Raw genomic sequence first — 17,209 nt, 5'->3', positions numbered from 1 at the left:
GACCTGCGCGAGTGTAAAAATCCACCCACTCGTGAATATTAATGACAGGGGGTGCGGAATGTGGAGTGACGTCACGCGCGTTACACACAAACATACATTCTTGGCTCGTAGTAGTAATTATCTAAAATGGTTCAAACTGGTGACGACTGCCTTACGGTGGCTGTAACCATGGCCGATACCTGGGTCTTTTGTTGTGGTGGGCCGTGACAGACGAGTCACGTGGCACGGCGATGCCGAGTCACATGACCGTCAGCGTGCATCGATAATCTCATGAATTACCACTTAATTTCATGAATTACCACTTAATTTACTTCACCACCCGCTAGTCATGAGAGTGTTATGAAAAAGGAATAACTTGCAATGTTTCATACTCTTTGGGTCTTTTGGTAAAGTCACGTAGATAGAAAAGTTATTAAAAATTGCGACGTTTCGGTCGCAACACAAGCAATCGTCTTCAGGTGAAAAAATACAGCAGGAGAACTGCTGAGGCAGGAGAAATATAGCGGGAGAGCTGCTGAAGCAGGAGGTTATAGAGGTTTGAGATGGGTGCAACCCAAGGGTAAGTGGGCGGGGCTAGAGATGGAATTTGCATGTAAGTGTAAGATCGGAGAGCCTGATAACCTCACGACTTTGGTGCTGAAGAGGCAGCCATTGTATTGCTAGAGATTAGCATGTTAATCTGTAATTTGCATGTAAATGTCAGATGTTTCGTGGCCCGCAAATGCCCCATGTGGGCAGCTGAATGATAGATTTCACACTAAGCGTTGCTTTTTCTTCTGTTGTTACAGGCGGCTTGCCGAACGTTTGAGGTGCGATCACTCCAATTCAGAGGTGAGCTGCTCTCTCTCTCTCTGTGTGCCACTGTCTGCGATGTTCTCTCTGATGCCCAGGTGCTTGTTTGAGTGGCCCCACGCCCATCCTGGTTTCTTATGACCGACCGTGTCCCGTCTTAGCAGCATGTAAGTTGCCATTGGCTGCAAAAACCCGAGCGAACTGGCACATGTTCCTTCGGAGTGGGCAGGTAGGAACTTGGTTGGACAGCACATTCGTGCACGACAGACAAATATACACGACAGACAGACAAATAATCCCTGGTGGGCAGTGTGGAACCTGTTGTTCCTACCTGTATAACAAGATAACTTGACTTGAGGTAGCCAGGCAGCCAGCCAGGTAGCCAGCCAGGTAGCCAGCCCCCTTAACTATTGGCCCCTCCCCCTTGCTTAGGCCCCTTCCCCTTACCCCCCCCCCCCTCCCTCAGGCCCCTTCCGCTGACCCCTCCCCCTTCCTTAGGCCCCTCCCCTGACCACCTCCCATATCCTTAGGCCCCTCTCCTGACCCCACCTCCCTCAGGCCCCTCCTCTGACCCCCCCCTCAGGCCCCTCTCCTGACTTCTCCCTTCCTTAGGCCCCTCCTCTGACCCTCCTCCCTTAGGCACCTCCCCTCTCCGTACCCGGCAGTAGGTCTCCACCAATCAAAGAGCTGTTTATATTATATATATATTTATGCGTGACAGACAGTCAGACAGACAAAAAATCCCTGGTGGGCAGTGTGGGACATATTGTTCCTACTTGTATAAACTAAACAATACAAAAACTCTTTGACATTTTTATTTTTACCAGTTAAGGTTCACTGAGCTATGTAGCTCTTTTTCAGAAGCGACCTGGCTACAAATGATAGCTCAATGAAGTGGCGTATCGTGTGGACATGTATAGCAGCCAAATACTGGCAACGCATGTCTCTAAATGTGGAGGCGAAAAGCAGAGAAAAATCCACACGACCACGGGGAGAGAAACATGCAAACTCCAAATATACAGCTGGCGTCCGGGTCGGGATCGAACCCACAACCTCCTGCATACCAGGCGAGGTAGTTAACATCTCACCACAGATCATTCATAACCTGGGTGGAGCACTCAGTTTATTTCTCACTGCCCCGGATATAATTCAGAGTGAAGCAGCCAGGGTGACTGACGATCCAGCACTCGATAATTCGCTTCATTCACTCTCCCACCGGCTGTTAGTCGCCTCCCTATCACTCTTCTATCGCTACTACTGCCGTGGTTACTGTTCCCATGAACTTTGCTCATCGATTCTCCCACCCATTCCGGGGACTCTGTCTACAAGACTGGCTGTTTTGTCTAATACACACCCACTCAATCGCCCACTCACTCACCCACTCATTCACCCACTCACCGACTCACTCACCCACCCACCCACTCGCTCACTCACCCACTCACTCACCCACCCACTCACCCACTCACTCACCCACTCACTCACCCACTCACCCACTCATTTGCCCCGCTGCAGGTCACAACACGTCTCTTTCTGCTTCTTCCCTCGCGCTGCTGCACTTGGCATTCCCTCCTCCCATCATCGTCGCTCTTCCGAAGTGGTTATGAAAACTTTGCTCATTTCAAGGACTTGATTTTTATATTTTTAAAGCCTGACAGCGTGGTGTGTTGCGTGTACCACGAATATCGAGCATTGCTACCAGTTAAACGGTCCGTTCTACTGTAGTGCTTGTTTTCGTAACGCAAATTGATGTAACTTGATGAATGTATCAGGGAACACAACGCGTATGTGAATTGGATATATAACGCGAATAAGTGAACATAACTACGTCACGCGAGTAGGAATAAGCGGTCGTACGGCTGCCTCGGCGTAGCGTCGTACAAGGCATTGGGATGCTGCTGGATGCCTCAAGATGTTACCCACGCGTCTCAGTCTGTGTTCAGCCTGCGTACGCATCTCACGTGTTATTGTGGACTGTGCTATACCCTATATTAGTTGTCTCGCCTTGCATACAACTTTGTTAAATGTATCTAAAATGAGTGGCTTCGCGACTAACACTGGAGCACGCATTTTTTAAAACTAATTTTCATGCTTTAAAAAAAAAAATCATATTATCTAACTTAAACAAGGTCATTATAAAAGAACACGTAAAAATCAAAATGACATCACTAATTATCATGAAAAAGGTCAGCCATGTTGGTGTTTTTAAAACCTCCTACCTTCCATTGGATCAGTGGTTGTTATTGTAACGTGATATTTCCATAACGTCGTGTTCTTCAGGAACACAACTACCACCGCGTTATAGGAGAAGAGACTGCTTATATTTGCGATGGGTTTACGCTGAGAAAACACACGTGTGTTATCTGTTATAATGTTGCTGGCTGCTTTGACGCTTTAGGCATTGGGCCTGTGCTCAGCAGCAGTTAAAATATATAAATAAATATATATACGTTATTGGCATTGAGTATTTCCTTGGGTGTGATATGCTATTGATAAATATATTAGTGAGTAAATGTTGTCATTCAACATTCAGTAATTACAGTTAAAAAAATTACATTGCGCACAAAATGTATGAATTTAATTCTAGACGTCTTTGCAAAACGAGACGTCCAAATCTCGAGGGATTATTTTTTTTACAGGTGAAATATTTTGATAAATAGAATAAATACAAGATGCTGTTTAGTGGCCACTCGTAACAGGGGCCTGCTGGGAGGTACATTTCCGTATTCATGAATTAAAATGCAAATTGGCATGTCATTGTTCCTATTTCTATTGTCAGTAAAATATTGTTCAGTATTTTAGCGTTTGATTTTTTTAACACTTTCTCCCGAGTATTCTTAGAATAATAGGCATTGTCTGGCACGGAGCACGTCGAGCAGCCATTGTGTAAATTGCCTTCCATGGGAGGTCAAAGCGCCCAGTGAAATGTCTCGGTGCATCAGGTCAACGGCAGTGACTCAAAACGAGTTTTCTGCTCCGAAAGTAAACCGCCAACGATGCATCATTCCCACTGAGGTGCCACGACACTCGCCGTTCCCACGTTCACCTCGAAAACTAGCAACGCGGCCGGCCGACTTGGCACGAGAGCAAGCGGCTCTCACATCGGAAAGTTTTTTGCGAGTTCAAGTCGTGGTCCGGTGTTGACTCGGACCATTGTATACCCACCGGCGTGGGGGAAAATTTGTACCACTTTTTTGGGGAAGTCATCATTGGTTTCCCAGGCAACGGTCACTTCCCTGTTATAGAAATGTGGAATTTCCGCCACTGGCTCAGGGCTGTAAACCAGAGATGAGCACAGGTGCCCCAATGCTCATTTGAGCCGGAAATCATTAAGTTACCGTGAGCTAACATGAGTTAATGCGTAATCGTGTTGAGCTGAGGCTCAGGAGCTCGTTGGTTAATTCCTCACAGTCAGGATGTCTGCATTACCCATCCCTAACAATGCCGTTTCTGCCCCGAGTACAAAACGGTATTGAGCAAGACGAAGCGAAGGGGACCTTAATAGCTTTGAAATTGCCTTGCTGAGCCTGGTTATAGGATCGGTTAAAAAGTGTTGAAGGCATCACCTTGGGGACGCACACTTTAAGCAGAGCCTCGCTCGCAGCAGGAGCAAACGGACCGAAGCCTTGGCTGGATAACGCGGAGCCCTGGACGCCGTGAGCTACCCGGGGTAGCCCCCGGGGTGGCCTCCGGGGTAACCCCCCAGGGTAGCCTCCCCAGGGTTTCTGGGCAGGCAAACAAAATGTGTCATGCTCGGCGTACCTTCTACACACGCTCACATCAGATGGTGGTTCCTGTAGCGTTTATATAATAATAATAATAATAATTATTAAAAAAATTGCACCAGTCAATTATTGTTAATTTCAAATGAACTGTAAATTAAACTTTTTATTTTACCAGGCAAGGCCAACTGAACGACTGTAGCTCTTTTTCAGAAGCGACCTGGCCACAAATGATAGCTCATGGAAGTGGCTTATCACGTGGAAATGTATAGCAGCCAAATCCTCTAAACGCATGTTTCTAAATGTGGAGGGAATAACCGGAGGACCTGGAGAGAAATCCACGTGACCACGGGGAGAAATTGCAAGCTCCAAATATACAGCAGGCAGCAGGGTCGGGACCGAACCTACGACCTCCTGTGTACCCGGCGAGGTCGTTAACAATCTTCGCCACCGTGGCGCGCACCATATTCCATCCGATGGGCAATTTAAAAAAGTTCCACAGTGAAAACTGAGCTCACATAGTAAACGCGGGAAAGAAAATAACCAGGCAAGTAGTGCTGCGACGGCCAGTCAGAGGGACTGCTTTTTCATCACGGAAGCTTTTGAAGCGTGGCTATTGTCAAGCCATCAGATTTAGAAATTGCATCCATTTCCATCCACCTTCATTTAGAGTGGCCGGTCACACTTGACAGAGATTGTCCGCCATGCAGCAGCCCGACAGAAATCAAGTGACATTATGCCGCGAGAGACGGCAGCAGCAGTAGCAGCTGTGCACCGTCGTGTGTTAGAAGCAACGATGAACCGTATCGGTGCACTGCACTGTGCGCGAGTGTGTAGGTGAAGAGTAGTTTTGGGTACGATTCGTGTGCGGCCGTTCATTTGCCGCTTGTGCCTGGACACGCGTGCCAATGAAATGTTCCACTTGAAGGGATTTTCGCAGGTAAAATATTTGGAAAACAACAAAAAATTATATTCGTGGTTCTTTCGGTAAAGTCACGTAGAACGAAAGAACCAAGAATATGAATCCCTGCAGTCACGAAAGCTTTAAATTGAAACAAAAAATCGGGCTACTGTAATTATAATTGTTTTCAAACCCAACGTGTTTGCCAACTGTTGAGTGTTGGCTTTAATTTTTTTAAGTCAATACCCAATGATTTGAGGATTTGATCCAACAAAAGCTGCTGCCGCCAGGTGGGACGTACATGCAGGACGGTGGAGGTCTGATTGCCATGACCGGCATCAGCACGGTTTCCATGAGTCCGGAGGCCAAGGGATGTTAGGATGAGACAGTCAGGGCAGATCTATGGGTCTCTGTACGAGTCTGTGGTTCTCTGTGTGAGTCTGTGGGTCTCTATCTCAGTCTGTGGGTTTCTGTGCAAGTCTGGGTCTCTAAGTCTGTGGGTCTCTGTGTGAGTCTGTGGGTCTCTGTGTGAGACTATAGGTTTGTCTGAGTCTATCGGTCTCTGTACGAGCCTTAAGAGCAGATTTTGTGATTAGGCTGCCATGGCAGATCTTAGAGGTTGCTGCGCTTCTCCTGTGCAGCGTCTGTGGGCTCTGGCGCAGGGTGGAGGGGAGCGTTGGCAGCGATGTGTGGTGGTGGCTTCAATGGCTTTGGCCACGATGCCGCCTTGGTGTTGATAGTCACTTGCTGCCGGTGTTCGCTGTTGCCAGCAACCAAACTCAGGTTGCCAGGTTAATTGAGCTTTGTGCAAACCGATGTAAGGCCACTCCACACCAGAAGTAATGTAGCAAACATAATTATCTCCGAATGTTTTGTGATCGGGTGTTATTCAATATCACCCGATGACTTTTGGGACTTAAAATATGACATCACTTTAGTTGTGATGGAAAAGGAATTACGATCGCATTCTTAGAAGTTTCTTGCCACAGTTTGCGAAAAGTTTGCAATAAACACCGTTCGGATTTCATTGTGCACAACTTTCTTGCATAAGAACATTTATTATTGATGGAGAACACATTGTAATGCTGTTTATCTCGAGGCTTCTTTGATGAATCACAACACTACAGAAGCAATTTATCCCGCATTTCACGTGTGAAGTGTAACACACGGGGCCTGAGCGAGGCTTGCGGGGTTCACGGGGCCCTAAGGATGGGGCCCTACTCACGGGGCCCTGGCACGATAGCCATGTGCCGTGGTGTCGGTGTCGGTGGGAGGGCGCGGGAGTGGTGGTCGCCGCCGTTCCCTCCAGCTGTGTGAGTCCAGCAAAGCGCTGAGAGGCAGCGCCACGCGGGGGTGGGGGGGGGGCCTTCCCGCCCCGCCGTGTACACGTGGGGATGATACATTAATCGCATGTCCAGTGGTCACCGACACGCTCCGTCTGAGGAACAAATGAGCACTGTCCCTGAGGCGGGGGGGGGGGGTACCGCTGCGTTGCCATAGCGACACCGCAGTGGCAGCGCCAGACCGGCACGGCTCCGCCCATCATCCCCCCGAGGTCGTTAAAATGAGTACTAATTTATGGGGTTGTCAAAAGTGGGTTGTCCTGTGGGATGGACTTGCCTCAGCCATAGGAATGTGGGATTCCCACCGCTGTAAAGGGGAGATGATTCCCCCGACTCGATGCTCATTTAAGCGATGAAGCTTCTGTAGGGGTGATACGCGCTGGCAGTAGGGATCGTGGGGCAGCGCGTGGTGATTGGCTGTGTAGTGGTGACGCGCGCTGACAGTGATGGATCGTGTGGCAGCGCGTGGTGATTGGTTGTGTGCGCTGACACAAGCTGGAAAAAGGGATCGTGTGGCAGCGCGTGGTGATTGGTCGACTAGGGTGGGTGCTCACATCGCGGTCCGCATAGGCTCCGTCTCCTCGGGAGCGGAGGGCTATATAAGGCGGTGCGCGCGGGCGCTCGGAGTTGGTGACCAGTGAAGACGGAAGACGGAGGAGGAAGAGATAGGGCCCTGAGACACCTAGTCCCGCTGTCCTTGTAAGGACCGGGACCCTGTGTGGCTCAGAGGCGGGACCTTGGGACCCGGGGCCGGACGTCCGTGTGAGGGCCAGGCCGCGGGACCCAGTGGTCGTGACCCATACCCAAGCTGGGGTGGGTCTGTAGGTTCCCCCGGATGCTACGGGGCTGGAATGCCTGTGGGTGTGTAGCCGGGTGGAACGTGTAGCGTGAGCTGTAGTAAACCACACGTGTTGGGTGGAACGTGTAGCGTGAGCTGTAGTGACCACACGTGTTATTGTGGCAAGACAAGTGTTAATAAAGTGTGCTACCCGTCAAGTGGTCTCCCGCCGTAATTTACAATACTACACTTCTATAAAGTCACGTAGACAATAAAATAAAATAATAATATAATACGACGTTCCAGTTGCAACACAAGCAACCATCATCAGGTAAGAATGAACGATGAAACACAGACACGGAAACAACACAGGCAGACACACATGCAGAGAGAGGCACATACAAAGACACACCGAGCGATACAGACACCAAGACAAGAGAGGACTGGGGATGTGGGACCAGGGACAAGGAGGGAGCAGTGTGGAATTCCGGACCAGAGTGGCCGGAGGAGAGACAATGGTTTAGAGCAAGAAAATCTAAAGTTCGAGAAAGCAAATTTAGTCAAACTAAGAAGTGTGATGCAATGCAACACAAACCATTGTCTCTCCTCCGGCCACTGTGGTCCAGAATTCCACACTGCTCCCCTCGTCTGTCTGCTGGTCCCCTCGTTTTGGTCCGCCTCCGCAGACCTCTCTCTGCCCCGGCCCCTCCCCCCCCCCCTCTCTATTTAAGGCCTCGGCACAGAGTCGTTGTCCTTCTGTTTGTCTTGGTGAGTGTCTCGCTCGGTGTGTCTTTATGTGTGTCTCTCTCTGCATGTGTGTCTGCCTATGCTGTTCCCGCGTCTGTGTTTCATCATTCATTCTTACCTGATGATGGCTGCTTGTGTTGCAACTGAAACGTCGTATTCTATTATTATTTTATTTTCTACGCGACTTTACCGAAAGAACCAAAGAGTAATTCCTGCAGTCACGAAAGCTTCGAATCTAGTTTGAAGCTTATATATTAACTCTGGGTGAACTGTTACATCTTGACAGTGCTGTTTGTTGCTGAACAAATTGATGTTTTTTGGCCTTTGGGCCTCTGCTCGGCAACCATGGAGAAAAAAAGTCCCCTGGTCTGCCAGAACAGCGATGAATCGCTTCAAGAGATGTGCAACGAGTCAGGACCTTGGAATTGCAGTTGCTCAGCATTGACGAATTGATTTAAATACAAACGCTTATTAGATTTAATTGACAATTTACTGATTGATTGATGGTGCATTTAAAGAAACGAATGCTGAATTAATTGCAGTCATGTTTGTTTATTGGTTTTGTGCGCACAAATAACGTGAGGTTTATCTTTATTTTTGTTGTACGCGTGGAAACTGCTGACGACGATGGTGTTTGCAATTCCATTGCCGTCTCAAAATTGACGCAACTTGAGCCCTGCCGTACGCAAGTCATAAGCAATGTTAATCACGCGTGAAGCTGACATCGGTAAACATGACTGTGGTAATTGACTTGGGCAATGGGCCCAACTGCACAAGTTGAAATTTTGTCTTTGAGCATTGCACAAGTTGCACAGAGCACAAGGAGGAGGGGTTTATTGTCATGAACCCAAGACGCTCGCCCATTGGTCATCCTTACAGTGTCCGTGCAGCAGCATCTGTTGCCTCCCGAGATGATCCAGATCAGTTCCTTCCGGTGGGACCTGCCGCGAAGCCGCTCATCGTGTATAACGCTCGTGGCCCGTCGGGATGATGCTCGCGGGGGCCACGGCACGCTCGCGGGGGCCACGGCACGCTTGTGCGGCGGCTGTGCTCTCGGGCCGTGCACCGACGACGGCGCCGCACGTCCGCGCTGCCGTTTGTCGCGACACCACGGACGGCGCGTTGTGCTCCGATGACGACACGGCAATTGATTTCTCGCGCCGCGCCCGGCGCTCTTGTCGTACGACGGTACAGCGTTACCAACGCCGTGCACGCAGATCCAGTAGGTTTCTGGCGATTGCGCTCGGTGTGCACGTAGACGCCACGTTGGCGGTGTTTCCTCTTGGACATGTTTGCGTGGTCGCGGTACCCGTGGTTGATTTGTTTGTGCTGATTTCTGTCTACTTTGTGGTTTCTGTTGTATATTTTGTCTTCATGACCTAGGTTTCTCTTGTGAACGAGACTGTGATCCTCCTAAACCTGAGTCCTCGGATGGTTTTACAAATTTTAATTTGGAACTTATAAGCTGAATTTTGGTTGTTGTTGGGTTGGCGTTGGAGCAGGCTTGGCGTGTGTAAGTCGAGGCGCTGCTCATGCTTAGATGATGAACCTCAGGCAAACCGAGTGGGGAGAGGAGCTGAGGGGGGCTTAGTTGTGTGCGGTGGGGAGCTATTACCTCCACATTTAGAAACATGCATTGAGATTATTTTTGCTGCTATAAATGTTCATATGATGGGCCACTTTGTTGAGCTATCATGTGTGGCCCGGTCAAGTCTGAAAAATAAGTTAATACCTCAGTGGACCTTTGGTAGGATAGGGATGGTTTAGTTTGTATGTGTTTGAGTGATTTGTTTACCTTTCTTGGACTTTGCCCTATCGTGTGTTGTACTGTTTGTTGTAACGTTCTTACTGGATATCTGTGAAAAAGAGCTTTATAGCTCATCGGATTCCTCCAGGATGACTACATATTCAGATTCTGATTCTGACCTCTGCCTTAGCCACATCTCTTGCCTTGACACCGTTGCTGGGCACAGCCCAGAGGCCCAGTGGCCAAGCAGCAAACGGCACCGTCAGTCACCATAGATGAGGGGCGTTAACAAGTGTCTTGAATTGTCAGCAAGGTTATTGTGAGAACTTGGGGAATTAGAGACGATGAGAGGACATTCTAAAGTGGATCAGTGCGAGGGGAGAAGCAGAAAGAGAAGTGTAGTGACTTGTAGTGTGGTGGGTGTGTGGGTAGGTGCATGGGTGAGTGTATGTGGGTGAGTGTGTGTAGGCAAAAACAACACCCTACCTCCTCGTGGTGCCGGACGGCAACGTTGTGGTGGGCAGTGCCATGGGGGGAGGGCCAATTTAGATTGGCCTTTCCCTTTCATGGTGTATGTAACCACCACAGCGGCCAAATGGGGGCTCTGGACGGGTGCGAGGGGCTGGTAACCCCTCGACCTTCAATTTAACTACCACTAAACTCCGAGGTAAAACATTTATTAAGCTTGTGCCGGAGGCCCTGGGGGGACAGGACTTCATGACTTCTCCTGGCCAAACCCCATTTGGCGGAGCCAGGAGACTGAATACCCTCGGGGCTCCTCCAGAAACAACAAAAAGCCACTACGGATGGCCACGTGGAATGTTCGAACACTCCCTGCGGAGGAGAGGCTGCCACTCCTCTGTCGGGAGCTGGACCGGTACCGCCTGGATCTCTGTGGTATTCACGCGGTCCGGTGGACAGGTTCTGGCTCCTGCCACCTTGAGGGGTGGACAGTCCTCTATTCGGGGCAGGAGACTGCCAAACAACAGGGAGTGGCTGTTCTTCTACTTTGGGCTCGTCTTCCCATCAACCAGAGGCGAGGAGTGGTGGCCGTGGTTACTTATGCCCCCACCGAAGACGAACGTTCATTAAGGAACTTCATGATGGTAAAACTACGTGGCCGGGAGTCGGAACCATTCCCTGTTCACTTTGGGGTACGACAGGGATGTCCTCTGGCTCCCACGTTATTTAACATCTATTTAGATCACGTAGTTCGTGAAGCCTTCAATAGCTGTACTGGAGGAATTTCCATCTGGTACAGATACAATGGGAGGCTGATCGATGCCCGGGTGTGGTCAAGGGATGGCTCCCTATTGCTCAACCATGTTATGTATGCCAATGATCTGGTAATTGCTGCTCACTCAGAGGAGGAGTTGGAGGCGCTGCTGCTGAACCTGGAGCTTGCCGCTAAGAGGTTGGAGTTACCATCAGCCCCAACAAAACTAAACACCTGCCTGGGTATTTTGTACCATCAGACACTCCACCCCCACAACTCCTAATTGGTGATGGGGCAGTTGTGGAGAGAGTGGAGAGTTTCCCATACCTGGGCAGTGTGCTCATGACCGGCTCCGGATGACAGCAGCGGTCTCACTCCGAATCAGTCGAGCGACATTATCTTTTCATCAGTTGTGTAACGCTGTGTGGAAACTACCTGGTCTGTCGCTCCGCACGAAGCTTCAGGTCTTCTCGGCCACGGTCATTCCCTCCCTTCTCTACGCTTGCGAAACGTGGACCCCCCCTAATGGAACATCTTCGCTGGTTAGAAACATTTAGGCTGGCCTGCCTACGATCCATCCTGGGTTTAACCAGGCTGGATTGTGTGAGGAATTCACAAATCCTTGAAAGATGTGGACAAAGTCCCATTGGTGAGCTCCCCCAGCAGGCAAGGCTGCATTGGCTACGTCATGTAGCCCGCATGCCCAGCCACCACATGCCTAAACAGCTTTTGTTCAGCCAGATAGAGGAGGCTAAACAGGTGCGGCACGGGCTAGAGAAGAGATGGAGTGATGTGGTACAGGAAGATGTGGAGCTGAGTGGACTTGCCGATGACTGGTACCAGCGGTGTCAAGATCGGACTCTGTGGAGGAGGCTCTTGAAGGACGCTACTGGGCAGTTGAAGGCAGTCGCCCTCCAACAGCAACGGAGGGGGGAGTAGAGACGCTCACAACAACGAGCGGAGCGCCGGGTGACTAAAGCACATCTAGTTGGCACAGTAGGGGGCACAGGTGGTGCATCAGCCAGTCATCTCAGTCAGTCAACCTGTGGCACCTGGGTCTGTCCCGTGACCTCCTGCCAGTGGGCGTTCGACACTTCACGTGGCCTCAAGGTGCACATAGTCTGGCACAGGCGTCGTGGTAATGTCACCGCCACTTAGTGGCGAATGGCGGTTGTTGTTGAGTAGGTGAGCGTGTGAGCCGGTAAGTGTGTTGTTGTGACCTGCAGTGTCGTGGTTGATACGAACGGTAACCATGGTAGTAGTAACAATGGTAGAAGTGCCAATAGAAGAGTGATAAGGAGGCGACTGACAGCCGGTGGGTAATGACTGAAGGGAATCAGCGCTGGATCATCAGTCACCCTGGCCGCTTCACTCTGCTCTCTGGGACAGTGAGGAAGCAGCTGAGTGCTCCTCCACCCTGGGTCTGACAGCAGGATCCGGATTTGTGGTGGACAGCACAGACCAGGGCCCTATTTATAGCAGTTCAGTCACATCCTCCATTCACAAATGGATTACATTTATGTGGTTTGTTACGAACGACTGTCATCGTACACATCTGAAACTATCATACAAAACACAACCTAGCGTCTCTGCGGAGAATATAAGTACATATGTAGTGAGTCCAACTGAGTCGCAGATGTTGTCTTAGGAAGCAGCACGTTTTATTAAACTATTAGCACAACATACTCCAGGCTATTAACACAACATATTCCAGGGCTATTAACACAACATACCCTCGGGTGGTGACCACCCAACTCACCACGCTACGGCGGAACTCGACGCGGTTCCACTATCCCAGTCCGGACCACAAGCTGGATCCCGGACCGTGTGGCTGGAGGCTTCTTCAAGCTTGACGTGGATCTCCTGCCTCTCCAACAGTAAGAACTCCGAGCCCCTCTCAGGCCACCCCCCCCCCTTATATCGGGCCGGGCTGGGGCTGGCTCCGCCTCTCGCCCCGCCCACCTCGATCTCTCACCCTTACCCGAAGGCTCCCGAGAGTTCTTCCCGGACCATGTGACCACCCATTGGCCCTCTCCACCGGTGCCCCCCCTCCAGTATCATCCAGTCACATGTTCCCAGGTCAGCCAGAGTATCATGCCCCCAACGTAACCCCAGCTGGCTGACACTGTCTCGCTCTCTCAACGGGAGCCCGCACTGCACGCAGCCACCGCGCTTAACCAGCGCTCACCCAAGCCCCCACTAGGGCTGGTACTACACCCACAACAGTAGACATCCCGCCGTGGCCTTGCAGGCCCGGCACCACACAGTGACATTCCCAGTCACTACACATATGTTAGATTCACGGTTAAGTTTTACTTCGCTGAGTGATGACAATGGGTGATGGTTGCGGTTGCCACTGCTAGCCTATTGCTGGACCTCCTGCACATGACAGCGGACGGTAGTGGAGGATTCAATCTTTGACTTTCTGACAGTGCTGGCTTGGGTCTCTTACATGGGTGTAGCATCGTGGGTACATCATCGTGGTGACAGCATCGTGGGTACATCATCGTGGTGACAGCATCGTGGGTACATCATCGTGGTGACAGCATCGTGGGTACATCATCGTGGTGACATCATCGTGGTGACAGCATCGTGGGTGCATCATCGTGGTCACAGCATCGTGGTGACATCATCGTGGTCACAGCATCGTGGTTACAGCATCGTGGTTACAGAATCGTGGGTACAGCATCGTGGGTAGAGAATCGTGGGTCGTGGTTATATAATCATAATAATTTACATTTACAAGGCATACAGCATCGTGGTTATAGCATCGTGGGTAGACCCCAGAGCCTTCTCTTCTGACACGTGTATAATTTAACAGGTGGGTACAAAGTAGAGACACGTTTTTATCTTTTTCACTTTCGTGTCCTCTCTGTATTATTTCTTGGTCTTGGACCGTGGTGGTGGTGGCCAACGCCTCATCTCCCTCTGGGGCGTTTGGCAGCTGTCGCCTCCCACGGGCCGTCCGCGAGAAGAAGCGGTTGCAGACACCACGTGGGTTTTTTTTGACGGAGTTGCCCTTTTCGTCTCTCTTTCTCTCTCATCTCCCCTCGTTAAATTGGATTACGAGACGTGACTTCTTCTCGATTCGTGGATTTAAAAAAAACAAGCCCCCGGTAACTTGTGCGCATGTCCACATCGACGCAATTGGAACCCAGAAAAGGGCATTTGGTCCAGCTGTAGCTGTCGTGTGTGTGCTGTGTGTGTCACTGTCACTGTGTGTGCCACTGTCTGTGTAGCTGTCGTGTGTGTGCTGTGTGTGTGTTGCTGTGTGTGTGTTGCTGTGTGTGTAGCTGTCACTGTGTGTGTGTATCTGTCACTGTGTGTGCGCTGTGTGTGTAACTGTCACTGTGTGTGTGTCACTGTCACTGTGTGTAGCTGTCACTGTGTGTGTAGCTGTACCTGCGTAGAGCTGTGTGTGTGTGTGGCTGTGTGGGGAGCGATAGTGTCATGGTTAGCGCACTGCGCTACGAACCCGGCGATCCGAGTTCGATTCCCACTCGCAGCCAACACCGGTGATGATTATCTGAACCGGTCCTGGGCCTCCCCTAGGTCGACTTAGCCCCAAATGAGCACCCGGTGTGATGTGTAAACATCGCCACAAGGGAGACAAAGGCGGTTGGGTTGGTGCTGGCTACCCAACCCCCTCGTGTGCCGTGCCGCCCTTCGCAGGTGCACGCTAACAGCACTTGCCCCAACAGTCTATTAAGGCTACATGTGGGATCTTTGTCTTTTTTTGTGTGGCTGTCTATGTATGTGTAGTGAGTCCAACTGAGTCGCAGACGTTATTCTTCAGAGGCGACAAATTTATTGGAACACGCCCCTTTACCAGATCCAGCCTGGGGTGGTGACCACCCAGCTAACTACACTACACACAGGAGTTACAGCTATGAAGGGTCGGACCCTCACTCGGGTCCCGGCCACGTGTTGGTGCCTCTTAAGACGTAGGACATGGAGCTTCCAGCTTGTAGAACGAAGCGACCCCGGTCCCCCTCAGGGACCCACCTTATATCCTCCCGGGTCGGGGCCGGCTCCGCCCAAGGCCCCCGCCCGCCTTCGCGAGCGTTCTAGCTCCCTCTCGATCCCTCTCGAGAGCTCTCCCTGGACACGTGATCAACCCCTAGCCCCCCCCCCCCCCACCTGGGGCTCTCTCTGTGGACACTCCGGATCACGTGTCTACGGGGTCAACCAGAGTGCCATGGCCCGGGGCAACCCTGTCCCTGGGCTGGCACGCTCCCACTCCCCCTGGTGGGAGCCGCCACTACACGCTGTGTGTGGTGCCCGCGCTATCCCAGCGCTCACCAAGCCCCGCTAGGGCTGGTACTACACACGCCTACGGGGTGTACGCAATGACGGTGCATCGCACGCCGTGCTGTGCTAGAGCTGTCATCACACAGCAACCCACCCGGCGCTGTCCGCGATGTGGGGACATCGCACGCCACGGCCCTCCTGGGCCGGCACCACACAGTGACATCCCCGATGTCACTACATATGCATAGTGGGGAGTGGTGGCGCAATGGTTAGCGTAGTGTGCTCTAACCAATTGATGCGGCCTGGGTTCAATTCCAGATCACGACCAATAACAGTGGCGGATATTTGAACCGGTTCTGGGCCTCCCCTAAGGCAATCAGTCTTAAATGAGTACCTGGTAGGGTGTGTAGCTGTCAGCTGTCACTGTGTGTGTAGCTGTCACTGTGTGTGCTGTGTGGTGCTATCGCAGTGTGTTGCTGTGGGTGCTGTGTGTGTGTCACTGTTGCTGTGTGTGTCACTGCCGCTGTGTGTAGCTGTCGTGTGTGTGCTGTGTGTATCTGTGTGTGTTGCTGTGTGTCTGTCCCCGGGTGGAGTAATTTATGGCTCTGTCGCTTGTGCATTAATGCTGTGCATGATTTAACATTCGTATTCATAAACGTACAGGACGATACCGTAATTTAAATCCAAGGACCTCTAATGTTCTCAACACACCACGTCGCTGTTTGCCTGCCGATTTGGCGATTTAATTGTTCATCCGTCGCGGCGTCGCCCTATTAGCAGCAGCAGGAGTAGCAGCAGCAGGAGTAGCAGCAGCAGCAGGAGCGGCAGCAGCAGCGTGCGCGAGACGTTGATGTGCCAGCCACTCGAGTGATCTGCGCTCAGTGGCCTCCACGATCATTTCTGCCGCATGCCGAGCGTCACGTGCGTAGGGACCGTCTCTCATCGTTACGCACGGGGCCTTCCCGCCTCCTCGCACGGGGGGGGGGGGTCGCACACGCCTCGTCTACGAGGGTGCGAACAGCCGAGCATTCGGAGGCGGGGGTGTAGAGTGGTTTCCGATAACAGTTGCCTGGCGCTCCCGGTGTAAGTGGGCAACGTCAAAGGATCGAAAATGATTGGAAAAATTACGACGCGCCGCCTCGCGGAGCCGGTGGCCGCCCAAAGAGGGTTTTGGTGGAACGCTCTCGGAATATTTTAAGCGGGCGGTGGTGGCGGCGAGACGCCCCATGTCGTTCACCCACCCGGCGTTTTCGAGTCGTCGTCAATCAAGCGCCGGAGCCTAAGAGCCCCAATCAACTTCACAATCGGCTGCGATGACCAGAAGTGCACCGGGCGGATCTTTGATCTTTGCGTTTAATTTTCTGGAAGATTAACCAGTAACATAGCTTTGGGGTGGGGGGGGGGAAGACGTTGAGCAAACGGCTGCCTGCCTTGACGATCAAAATTCCACATGGGGTGACCGTCGAGTGCCGTGAAAATTTACCTCGCAAACCTCGATTTGCCCCGGGCTTGCCGGGGATGTCGGTTATTTAAATAATGTCGATTGTTAAAGAAGTAATCCTCGAAGGTGGCGTTCTATAATGCGTATTGGCGCGCCAAAGTGAGTTCGACGTCGTAGTGTTTGCGTTTGTAGTCATTGCGGCGTGCTCTATGTACGTACACGTATGTTGAACTTCTTATTTTGCACCGTACGAAGCCAACCATGCTCATCGAAG

The 17,209-nt window shown here is 51.3% G+C and overlaps 1 protein-coding gene across 15 annotated transcripts in view; it reads left to right on the top strand.

The window, feature by feature from the left end:
- FUT8 (fucosyltransferase 8) overlaps window positions 1-17,209 on the top strand; it is a 384,345-nt gene that overhangs the window by 296,591 nt on the left and 70,545 nt on the right. For all 15 annotated transcript variants that reach the window (XM_078870634.1, XM_078870632.1, XM_078870629.1 and 12 more), the window contains one exon: window positions 789-831. The gene's annotated coding sequence lies outside the window, so the exon portion shown is untranslated. The remainder of the gene's footprint in view (window positions 1-788; window positions 832-17,209) is intronic.

Source organism: Lampetra fluviatilis, chromosome 30 (genome assembly GCF_964198595.1).
Source record: "Lampetra fluviatilis chromosome 30, kcLamFluv1.1, whole genome shotgun sequence".
In the NCBI taxonomy this organism is placed as follows: Eukaryota; Metazoa; Chordata; class Hyperoartia; order Petromyzontiformes; family Petromyzontidae; genus Lampetra; species Lampetra fluviatilis.
Note: the sequence above shows the minus strand (reverse complement) of the source record. Positions and strands in the feature narration are given on the sequence as shown.